At 37.3% G+C, this 12003-nt stretch overlaps 2 non-coding genes across 2 annotated transcripts; both read right to left on the reverse strand.

Annotated features, from left to right (window-relative positions):
- Positions 1–7331: 7331 nt before the first annotated feature.
- On the reverse strand, positions 7332–7411 carry LOC142182414 (small nucleolar RNA R38). Its single transcript, XR_012711249.1, has one exon. It is a non-coding gene; the product is annotated as a small nucleolar RNA R38 (small nucleolar RNA).
- Positions 7412–7768: 357 nt separating this feature from the next.
- Positions 7769–7840, reverse strand: LOC142182430 (small nucleolar RNA snoR64a). Its single transcript, XR_012711259.1, has one exon. It is a non-coding gene; the product is annotated as a small nucleolar RNA snoR64a (small nucleolar RNA).
- Positions 7841–12003: the final 4163 nt, after the last annotated feature.

Genomic DNA, 12003 nt, shown 5'->3' on the forward strand with positions numbered 1-12003 from the left:
AACCTACAACAATGATAATAATACTATCATCAAGTTATGGAAGGTACAACTATCACACAACGAACAACAAGCTTATGTTGTAACAAAACGGGGTAGCATCTCCCCTATAATCTTTACTTCCCCCTAATTTGAAATAACACCAACAAGACAAGAACACAATAATAACAACATATATACATCATTTTTCAACCTTATATCCATCACAAAATAGCCCAACATACCCGGATCACTCCATACATAAAACGACAACCATAGTAGTGTCAAACAACCCAAAAATGTAACGACGAAGATTAGCCAACCACCCTGCCATTATGTGGTATTTTTCCACATCCTTCCTTCCCTAAATTCCATAAAAACAGCAACAAAAGAAACAACCCAACAGCAAAATGAAATAGCCCACAAAACAGTCTACTACAAGTTGAACAACTCGAACTCATGGCTTACGATCATTGTCCCATGAGTTCTTACAATTATTGAATGAATTTATTTACTTTAACAACAGAAAAAATGGATTAAAAAGGGCAGTATACTTACCATATTTGGCGAACATCTCAGCTCTTATCTTGATTTTTAAACCTTTAGGTTTTTCTCCAACTAGAACTTGAAAAGAATAGAAAATTATTTAGGGTTTTGTGTTGAATTTTTGGGAGGATTTTGCTAGGGTGTACATCTGATTTTTTTGATCTATTATGAGTGTAATATCTGAAGGAAATTAGCCCTTAAAAGGGCTCTTTGGCCGACCTTGGAACTTTTAATTGAGGCCTCTCCTTTTGGCAAGTAGGTGATGCACCTACTTGTCACCTACCAGTCTGCGCAGTCTCGCAAAAACATAAATATCTCTTTATTCCAATGTTGTATCAATGAACAGTTTACTCCGTTGGAAACTATACTCATAGATCTTTAATTTGATAGGTATATCATCCCGTAATTCCATGTACATCGGGAGAATTACTCAGCTACATTTGACCTAATGTTCAGCATATTTATGAATGTAACTTGTGATGATATTTGCCAACTTTTGTTCCACAACTCGCTTGAATTCAAATGTAATACACAACTATCATAAGACTAAAATAAATCATAAAATAACCTCCTAATCATGTTAAGCACCCTAATATCACCCCAAAAGTACATGTTATAATATTCTCAACTTGTCGACATTTGACGAAACTTATTTTCTTCAATTGGTTTAGCTTCTAAGCCTTCCAACCCTCTTGGTACTTGCAGCCCATGATCTTAAATATTTATAACCTCCAAGTTAACATGATTAACTTACTTTATGTACCTTCAAAGATGATCTCATTTTAGAACTTACATCAATTGACTTATGATGTACTCTCACGTACGAAAACATGTGGTGTAACATAGTAGATGATTACGAATCTGATTCTGACATTGATCATGAGGACATGAGGATGTTCGAGGAAGGCTTTACCAGGGTCGATGTGAGAGTGGAAGGTCCTTCTCGTGTGCTCGAGATTCCATCGGACTTTAACCTGTTGGAGGACACAATGAGTTGGTGCCCCAATTTGACCTTTTGTGCTCCGTCGCCGAAAGTGAGTCTTTTTGGGAGATCAATGATTCCGCTTCGTCATGCAGTGTGGCCGGGATGGCCTTGAGGGTGAGTTTCCTTTCGCTATTTTCTTTGTTTTATGCCATTTTGCTTTTGCTAATTCCTTTTTTTCTTAGACTTACATGCTAGAGATCGAGAGTGCTCGTAGGGCTGAGACGCGGGCTAATGTCTTTATGAAAATGGCCGCTATGTATAACCGGTATTACAATAGGTGCCGTGAGATGCATGCGCAACTCAAGGCGGGCAGTAATACTCAATCCGTTAGGGAGGATTTGGAGAGAAAAAATGAGGAAATAATGAGGTTTATCTGCAGATGCAGCAAGCTCGAGGAGCTAATTAATGCCAAAGACGAGGAGCTCGAGGTGGGCAAAGGGGTTGCAGCGGAATGCGAGGATCTTCAGACGAAGGTGTTGTCTTTGTGAGCTGAGCTTGAGCAAAATTCTACTAGAGTCGCTAATCTAAGTGCAGAATGGACGGAGAAGGTGGCCGAGCTAGAGAAGAAGGTGACCGAGTTGGAAAACGTCGAGGGGGGCTCGAGTGGCAGGGCGGTAGTGCTAGAAGACACTATCCATGTACTCAGGTCTGAGCGGGAAGCCTAGAGAGCGACGACCACACTAAGGGAAGTACGGCTCGAGGAGCGGATCGGTGAACTTGATAGGGATGCTTCGAGCCTAGGAGACCGAGTTATGGCTCTTGAGGCCGAAAAGGCGCAGCTGTTGGCCCAGGACCCCCTCAAGAATCTGCCTCTGTTGATGTACCCTGCCGTTTGTACGAGCTATGGGTCCATATTGAGGCCCAACGAGATATATACAATGGTTTGTGGGAGGCGGGGAGCGTTCCTGATGCCGCTTTTGAAGATGATCGGGAAAAGGCACACGAGGCTCGTCTTGCCTGCGGTTATGACCTTACGACACCGAAGGTCGGTGAGGGTGCTGAGATTGAAGATTAGCTTCCTTTTGATGATGACAATGTTGGAAAGAACGATGGAGGAGATGATGCCGAGTGAAGTTTTTTGCAACTTTTGTACTTAGTTTATTTTGTTCTTTTGTTGTTGTTTGTTTTATTTTTTCTTGGGGGTCCACTTTTGGCCTTTTGTAAGGCGCAACTATTACATATGTATATCTTCTGAATGAGACAGTTGTTTTGCCTTTGGTTGCATATCCTTTGACTTTCCTTTTTTCTCTCTTTTATTTTTTGAAAAAGATCTCCAAATCTCCCGATGATGAGTCCCTGATTTTTAATTGGGAATTCGAATTAGGTCGAATTTAGTTCGCTTGATTCGAGCGAGATCAGATCTCATCTTGTTATTTCGGGCAAAGTCACTTTTGATTTGCAAATTCGAGCGACGCTGGTTCTGATTCGCCAACCTGGACGAAATCAGTTTTGACTTGTAAATTCGATCGAGGTCAAATTCAAACTTGCCAACTTGGGCGAAGTCAGTTTTAACTTGTAAATTCGAGCAAAGTCGAGTTTTACTTCCGTTTGGCGATGACTAGGGGCCATAGGGGTGTAAATTTGAACGAGGTGGTATTCTGATTCACCAACCTGGGCGAAATCAGTTTTGACTTGTAAATTCGAGCGAGGTCAAATTTAGACTTGCCAACTTGGGCGAAGTCAGTTTTGACTTGTAAATTTGAGCGAAGTCGAATTTTACTTCCGCTTGGCGATGGTTAGGGGTCATAGGGGTGTAAATTCGAGCGAGATCGAATTATGACTCGCTATGAGTTCAATGAGGTCGAACCTTGACTTGTTAATTCGAGCGAGATCGAATTAGACTTCCGTTCAGCGATGGCCAGGGGCCGTAGGTGTGTAAATTCGAGCGAGGTCAAATTATGACCTGTTGTGAGTTCGACAAGGTCGAACCTTGACTTGTTAATTCGAGCGAGATCGAATTTAGACTTTCATTCGGCGATGGCCAGGGGCTGTAGGGGTGTAAATTCGAGCGAGGTCGAATTATGACCCATTGTGAGTTTGACAAGATCGAACCTTGACTTATTAATTCGAGAGAGATCGAATCTAGACTTCTGTTAAGTGACGGCCATGGGCCGTAGGGGTGTAAATTCCAGTGAGGTCGAATTATGACCCGTTGTGAGTTCGACGAGATCGAACCTTGACTTGTTAATTCGAGCGAGATCGAATTTAAACTTGCCAACTTGGTGAAGTGCTGGTTTGGTAGCGTAGTAAGAATGTTGCACGCGACCTTGCTTTTATTGGAGAATATTACTCGTTGTTGTACCGTTTATGCATGCATCGGGATGAGTCCCAATTTATTTACTCCTGCTTTCATTGGAGAAGACTATGTGTTACTGCATAGTGTGTATGTGTCGGTGGAGTCCCAGTTTATCTAGTCCCTTCATTGCTCGGCCTGGAGGGGCCATTGACGGGACGAGCGATGAACTTATTGCTTGGGCTTCTGGGCACCTTGGTACTTGATTAATTCAAACGAAGTTCGGACGTGATTCGTAATATTTAGTCGGCTGAGTTGGCGTAGGATTGTCATGGCGAGTATACGTGCAAGCTTTTCGAGTTCATGTTCTACATGTGTCGGAGAGACTAAGTTCCATGGGCTCACCGCTTAGTCTCAGGTCATGGAGATTTTCTTAATCATGTCAGCCTGTTCTGAGTTGTTTGTCTGTTATTTATAAGTACGATGTTGAGGGTTTTTCTTGACCGTTGCATGTGGGATGGCATGGTGTGGAACGTTTTCCTGATGTGTTCGGTGGCGTTTGTTCCTTGTTCACGCACCTGTGAGAATGCTCGTATTCATATCCCAATCCAAAAAAAGAAAAATAACAAGTTAAACCCAAACGAAATTGTCTGTTACCTTGGCCTGATAGGTCGGCGAGGGAAGAGGGGCGTTGTAGGACAACTCGTTTTATCCCGTATTCAAATGGCGGCTTCAGATTTGGTAGCCTCGTGTTTAGCTTCGCCGTTAGCCGCGTATAGGCTTCTTATGGGTTGAGCTTACTTTGCTCGTTGGGATCTCGAGCTCGAGTCCCGATCCGATCCCATCCGATGTGCGCAAACATAAGGGAAACATAAGTTATACTCCGTACATAAATTACACACAATGCATACGGGTACCAAAATAAGGCAGGATAAGCCGGTTATTTCAAAGAATCATACAATAGGCTATCGTCTCTTCCTAAGAGGTGAAAGTATAGGTCGGTACATAACGTTAATATAGCAAACAGGATTGCAGACGTGCTAAGTGCGTAGTGGCTGTAATCCCATTTTGAGTACTCATACGACGTACTAAACCAATCGCTACGGCAAGACGTGGATTTTGTATAGATATCAGTCATAATTTCAATTTCATGCAAAGATCTGACCCTAATTGGTTTGGCTATTTTCAAAAGCTTGCCTACAACTTTCTCAAGTTGGTGTTTATACTGAGAGGGTGAGACTACGACAACCGGGAAATGAAACTCTGGTTGGCTTTAGATCTAGAAGGAACTAAGAATTTGGGTAGAAAATTCCCACACATGGCGCCAAATTGTCTTACCAAAAAAGTGTGAAGCCTTTTTGTAAACTAATTAAATGAGAAAATAGAGGATAAATCCTAACCAAGGATAATTAACTCTAGATCAAAGAATATTGAATAAGAAAATAGGATATAATTAAGATTGGCAGCTACTGGATCTATCTTTATTGATTCAATTATTATGATTATAAATATCAGCAGTCAAGATCTAAACCTTCTCTTGTTTTTCTTTAGAAACCTTCTCCCATTCTTCTATCTTTTTGAGGAGGCCAAAAGAGTCCCCTTCTCTTGTTCTCTTACCTAGTATATATATAGTATGTATTCCTCTTTATCCAACAGTCTTTAGCCAGAATACCCTAATCTGTCGATTGTACTTTAGGTCGTCCCCCTGAATACCTCGATATGTACTTCGCCATACAGGCTTTCTGAAGATTCGACCTCAGCCGTGGCCGAGATACCTGTCATTATGGTGCCTTATGGATACCAACACGACTTAGTCGACCCATACAATGCAGGCATTAAATGTTTAAACTTTCATGGTTTTATTAGTGAATAAGAAGAAAGGTAGGTAAATATTTTCTTGTCCCAAAAAGAAATTTATTTTTGTAATTAAAATTACATTCAACTTCCTAATGTACGGGTTTTAGCTGTACTCGACTTGTTTAACGTATAGCTGGTCGCAGGCTACCCACTATTATGTTGATCCTGATTGTAATTAAAAAAATTCAATAAAGGGATTAAACTGATAACAATATTTTATTATTGGATCATTTCAATATTTTCTTAGTTTATTTTAAAATGATTTTGTTGTGGACTGATTTATTAGCAGAAACACGCTTTAGCCTGCTAAGTTAAGGCTACAAACCACGCCAACCCGATAATTCGAGTCAAACCGCAAATAAAAACCCTAATTATAGTTTGGTTTAATTTAGTTTGGTTTTGGAAAAGAAATCCGACAATAATTGATTAGGTTTGATTTTAACTAAAAAAGTCAAATCGAAACCAAACCAACATAATACAATAAGTATAGAAATTTTAAATATATTTAATACATATAAACATTGATTGTAGTGTAGCTTATAAATATTTCTTAAGCTTTTTATCGTTTATCTTTAACGTATTATTTAAAGCTTAGACTTATAATTTTTGAATGTTCCAATTAACAAACTTGTTAATCCTATATATGTAAAACCTTCACTAATGTTATTTGTTAATATTATCACAAACCATAATCCAAAACATGAATAAATTTGGCACAAAATCATCGTTTTTATAATAAACCACATGATACACTATTCTAAAATCATAACCAGATATAATAACACAATCACCAGCTACTATAATTTGACAAATTGTAACAATATTACCAAAAAATGATAGTAACTAGCTTATGGATTAGTTGGGCCATAATAGATGGTGCACTTTCTTATAAAAAGCAAAAGTTTGGGATAATTTATAAATTTATTAAAAATCCAAAGGTAATATTTTGGGCCAAAAAAATATGTGTAGATTGTTTTCAAAATCTGCAAAATATGGATAAATTCTATAATTAAACAAGTTTTGCCAAAATAAAAACTTGAAAAGAACTTGCAAAATTTATAGCCAAGCAGGGGATAAAACTTGGACGAGTGAGACGAGTCAAATGGGATTGAGCCACTTTTGCCCCTCCTAGCTAAAATATGTAACCTTTAAACCTTTCAGTTTGAAAGGAATTGTATATGTACAATACTGCATCAAAGCAGGTATTTTCCCGTTACTTTGTTGAGCTAAACAAAATATTAATAAGAACTTGTAAATCTGCATGGCCAAGAAGTATTATACAAAGAGACTTACAGTATTTTGAAAACAATATTTTTAGTTCCTAATATTTTAAATACATTAAGTATGACTGTATGACTTGTGTAAAAATTATCAATATTGACTAGTTATCAATTTCACATTCACTGAGTGATGTAAAAGAAGAATATGGACTTAAAATTTCAAGCAGCGCAAGAAGTCCAAGAAGTTCATGATTGATTATTTACTAATGTTCAAACAATGATACAACATTATACTGGCTGTTCTTCATCATTTCTTAATTATTTAAGATTTTATATTCCCAACGAGCAGAAGAAACGGTTCAAGAGAGTCAAAGATAGAAAAGTTACGACTTACCAGTGCAAACAAATAGCTCGCAAAAAACAAGTTTAGTGTCCACGCATGAGTTTTAAGCATGCGGGATAGGTTAGATCAGAAGCCCTAGAAAGATTTTCCCACGATAAGACACTAGATTAATGTCATGTCAGACCACAAGCATTCATCAAAATGTATCAGACAGGGATAACTGTGAATTGCTTATCTCATCATCCATAACTTAAAATTTCTCTATAATGATAATATATGAAGTAACCCATAGGAAATACACTTGCTCTAAGCCAAAAGCTATGTTGCGCAAACTATCCAAAATATAGTTGTACCCGTGTCAGATCCTTCAAAAATGCACTACTTTGGAGGATCCGACACATATCCCGCCATATTTTCGGTCAAAAAGATTGATAAGGTAGCATGAGCAACCAATACATATAGTTTTATAAGTAAAATCAAAGGATTGATTCACAAAAAGGTTGATGGTGAGTAAGTCATGTTGATTTCTGAATGAACAGAGCATTAGTATTAAATGAAAATTAAACAGAGCAGTCAGTAATCAGTATACAGCAAGCATTCATGTAGAAGCATCAGATCTTCCTATTCAGATGAGGATCATTATACTCTATATGTGAATATGAGTATTCATCTCAAATTAAACACATCATATGCCTCTATCTAGCACAAAAAATGAAAGAAATACTCAAATAATTTTATGACTAAATTTTAAGGTTGATTTCAAAACAAAACAAAAATTTAGTAGTAGGATGCCTCAGACCGTCCTAGTCAATTGCCATAATCAACATTGTAGCTAGTCCATAAAACTAGCATTTCCGTGGCTATGTAGGTATCATCATAGGCAATCTCCTTTAGAAATTACTTCACAAAATGTAAAACTTAGCTTCATAAATATATTTCAGCACTGAATAAACATGCAAGGGTGTAAAAAAAATAAAAAACACTTGCCACACTTTCTTCTTCCTAGCGCGCGCGCACAGACACACACACTCAAAAAAAAGAGATAGGGACAACGTGAATGGGTCAGACATGAGAGGAAAAGATTCAGCACTGCATAAATCAGACAGGGATAACTGTATTTTTCCTTTGATCATCATCCCCAAATACAATACACCAAAAATCAATGTATGAGAACTCCTTAGCACGCAAACCATTTACAAACGTGAATAGATGATATAAATGGAGAGTGGACACGATGTGCTAAGCTAGCAGGCGGGAGGAGGTGGAGGAACTGGGAAGGGGATACTGCTATGGACTAGATTAGGGTTTGAGCGATGGAGCAGGCCATGAATGACCTCAAGTAAATAACATAGCACTATATATAGATAGAGACACGAGGCTGCTGCTTCACGATTTAGGGTTAGGTTTGAGGCTTGCGGGTTTTTGTGGGAGCACCGTGTCAAAAGTGCTAGGGCCTGAAGCTGGACTACATTCAAGGATCACCCTCCACTTTGGACTGCTAACCTAAATTGGGCCCGACCCATTTACCGTCAATCTATTCATTTAAGGTAGGGGAACTTTAATAAATGACTATTGTTGGAGATTTATTGCTCGTCGTAGCTATAATTTAGCTAATTACTAGTCTGTTTGGCCAAAATTTTTTTTGGCCAGAAGTGATTTTTTTTGGCCAAAAGCACTTTTGGCCAAAAATTGAGGTGTTTGGTCAAGCTTTTGGAAGGGAAAAAAAGTAGTTTTGAGGAGAAGCAGAAAAAAGTAGTTTCTCTTCAAAAGCACTTTTTTGAGAAGCACTTTTGAAAAAAATACACTTAGAAACAGTTTTTTAAAGCTTGGTCAAACACTAATTGCTGCTCAGAAGTGCTTTTCAAACTAATTAGTCAAACACAAACTACTTCTCACCAAAATTACTTTTGAGAAAAGCACTTTTGAAAAAAAAATACTTTTCGAAATAAGCTGATTTTTGCAGTTTGGCCAAACGGGTTATACATTTCGTAGCTACTAATTGCTTGTCATAAGATGTATGTCGATGTACTCAATTCGGTTGTATATACTGTATTCAATTCGGATGTATTTGTTCTTATATATTTTATATTGTATTCAATGTATTGAATTCAGTATTCTTCAAACAATAAAAATTTAAGAACTAGGGTGTATACCGCTCTATTCAATTCGGGCGTATATAGTGTATATACTACATTCAATTTTCGGCTATATTCATTCTTAACTATTTTACATTATATTCAATTTGACTGTATTCAAACAATAAAAATTACAAAATAGTTATATTCGGTTGTATTCAATTCACTGCATTTAATTCGGTTGTATTCAAACAAAAATTCAAAAAATACAAGGATCTGCAATAAAAATAACCTTCTTAATACATAAATAATGGCGAAAATACAAAAATTTAAGTTGTATTTGCATTGTAAAATACCGAGTACACTCCATTATGAGTTTATTTATTTGTATATAATACAATGTATTCATATAATTGTATGTGACTTAATAGCAAAGAAGAGAAGAAAACTCGCCGGGTATGGCGTCTTCCGGCCAAGCAAATCGCCACCCTATGTTGTATCCACACATTACCACCCTCTGTCGTCTCCACAAATCACAACCGCCGAACCAAACCCATCACCACCCGCTATCAAATTTGAAATTACGAAATCGCTACCCATTGGCCAGATCAGGATCAGGATCTAACATCGCCGGTTCTGGATCTGGATCTAATGTCGGCATTGCTGAGGACGAAGAGAGAGGAGAAAAGGAGAGAGAGTTGTCGGATGTTAAAACAACAAATAGAGGATTAACAGTAGTCTGAGAACAGTGAAAGTTGGAAAATTTGAGATTTTTAATGACATACCAACATTTATGAAGTTCGCTTCATGCCTAGTTTTGTAATGAAAAATTATTCTATTCCAGCGAATTAAATTCGAAATCAAGATCTTCTTTCCTACTTCGAAATACCAAGAAGCATAGAGAATTGAAGGAAAAGAGAGATGTTTGAGGGAAAAGTTGAGGCATCAGTTGTATATATTTGTACTTTGCTATAAAATATAAAGAATGGCTATAAATAATAATATTTTTAAAGTGTTTTGGTTTATAATAAATAAGGTGCATTATTTAGACTATAACATGTAAAATTTTCTTATGGGCTCTTACGGTAGAGTGCAGTGGAAAAATTACAAAATAGCCACTTTCAACTTCTGTTCTTAAAGAGTTTAGCCAATATTTAAAAAGCTATTACTAGTTAGTCACTTCTCCCGCACAAAAAAATATTGAACATACGTTTATATAAAACATGGAAGAACTCCAGCATACGTATATAAAATTTGGCATTTATAAAAGGTGTTGAAGTCCGAACTCAGTTCCAAAATACTTGTCGATGATTACATGAATTGGCGAAAAATGAATTTACCTCATCTTGAATTGCAATATCTCCACTTATGAGAAGTATATGCGGACGCATGCTAATTTGGTTAGATTGGTTAGTGATTAATGATCTAATTTGAGTAACTAATTAAATATTACTGGGAACTCATTGACCAATAGAGATCTCGTGTATCGTGACTTAGGATTCTCGTATTTGATAATGGCATATCGAACTTGCTTCAATACCATAGCTCGGCAAAGTGGAATCTATGGACTTCATTTAAACCAAATGCGGCAACTTTGCATAATCTTATATTTAATGTGCAATTAAATTGTCTATTTGTACTATCATGTAAATACTTGTTGTTTGGTTGATGTTAGAGAGTTGTTTGAAATAATGCTTTAACAAGATAGTGGATCTTGTAATACTGCGGGATTATGAATATTTAAACGCCATAATTTGTCACTGGAGTTTGAACCACATGAATCATTACTGGGGTTTGAACCCCATAAATTGTTATTCAAATTTGAAACTCTAACAATTTTCACTGTTAGATTGTGAAAGTTGAAACCCATGGATCATTGCTGGGTTTTGAACTTGTACATTTTTGAAACCCATGAATCATTTATGGGTTTTAAAAAATCAGTAAATTTTTCAATTTCCATGTATTTTACTAGGGTTTTACTTGTCAAAGCTTCAAATTCCAACACCAATGGATGGAATTGTTATGTATGTTAGTTAGGGATAAAATATTAATTTAATCTAAGTTAAATGGACCATTGGGTACTTTGCTAATACATTTGAAACGCTGGCTCAACTTTAATAGTTGGTTCAAAAGTGGCTAGTGTAAGCACGTGATTTTTGCTTCACGAAATTTACTCCAAAAAGGAAAATCAAAAATATATGCATGTGTGTTTTTGCCATTGAGTGATTTTATTTAATGTTAATTATTATAGGTGTTAAAATAATGTGTATAAATTTATTTTTTGATTTATTTAGGAGTTTTGTTTAAATTTTGTCAATTAAAGTGGAAAGAAAATGAGGATACTCGGTTTTGGGCCAAGAAATTAAAACAGAAACAGGCCCAAAATGAGTTGGCCCAATGAGCAAAATGGTCCGTCTCCTTGGAGGTGTCCAAACGACACTGTTCTATCCCAGTTAAGTTGGGCCGTTGATCTCAAATGGATCAACGGCCAGGATCACACACCCATATCCGTTAATATGACCCGGTCCATCCCCCTACCCGGTCTCACCCACCATTACACTCAAACGACGTCGTCCCTCTTTAATGAATAGATCCTGGCCTTTGATCTCACCTGATCCAACGGCCAGGATCTAAACCCCTAAATCATATATAAAGCCCAACCTTGTTACCCCGCCCCCTATCCAAACACCCCCCGGCTTCATCATCTCCCAGAGACCAACCCTAATATCCCAAACCCTAGCCGCCCCTGTGCACCTTCACCATAAAGC

The sequence above is a fragment of the Nicotiana tabacum genome, chromosome 6 (assembly GCF_000715075.1).
Source record: "Nicotiana tabacum cultivar K326 chromosome 6, ASM71507v2, whole genome shotgun sequence".
Lineage (NCBI taxonomy): Eukaryota > Viridiplantae > Streptophyta > Magnoliopsida > Solanales > Solanaceae > Nicotiana > Nicotiana tabacum.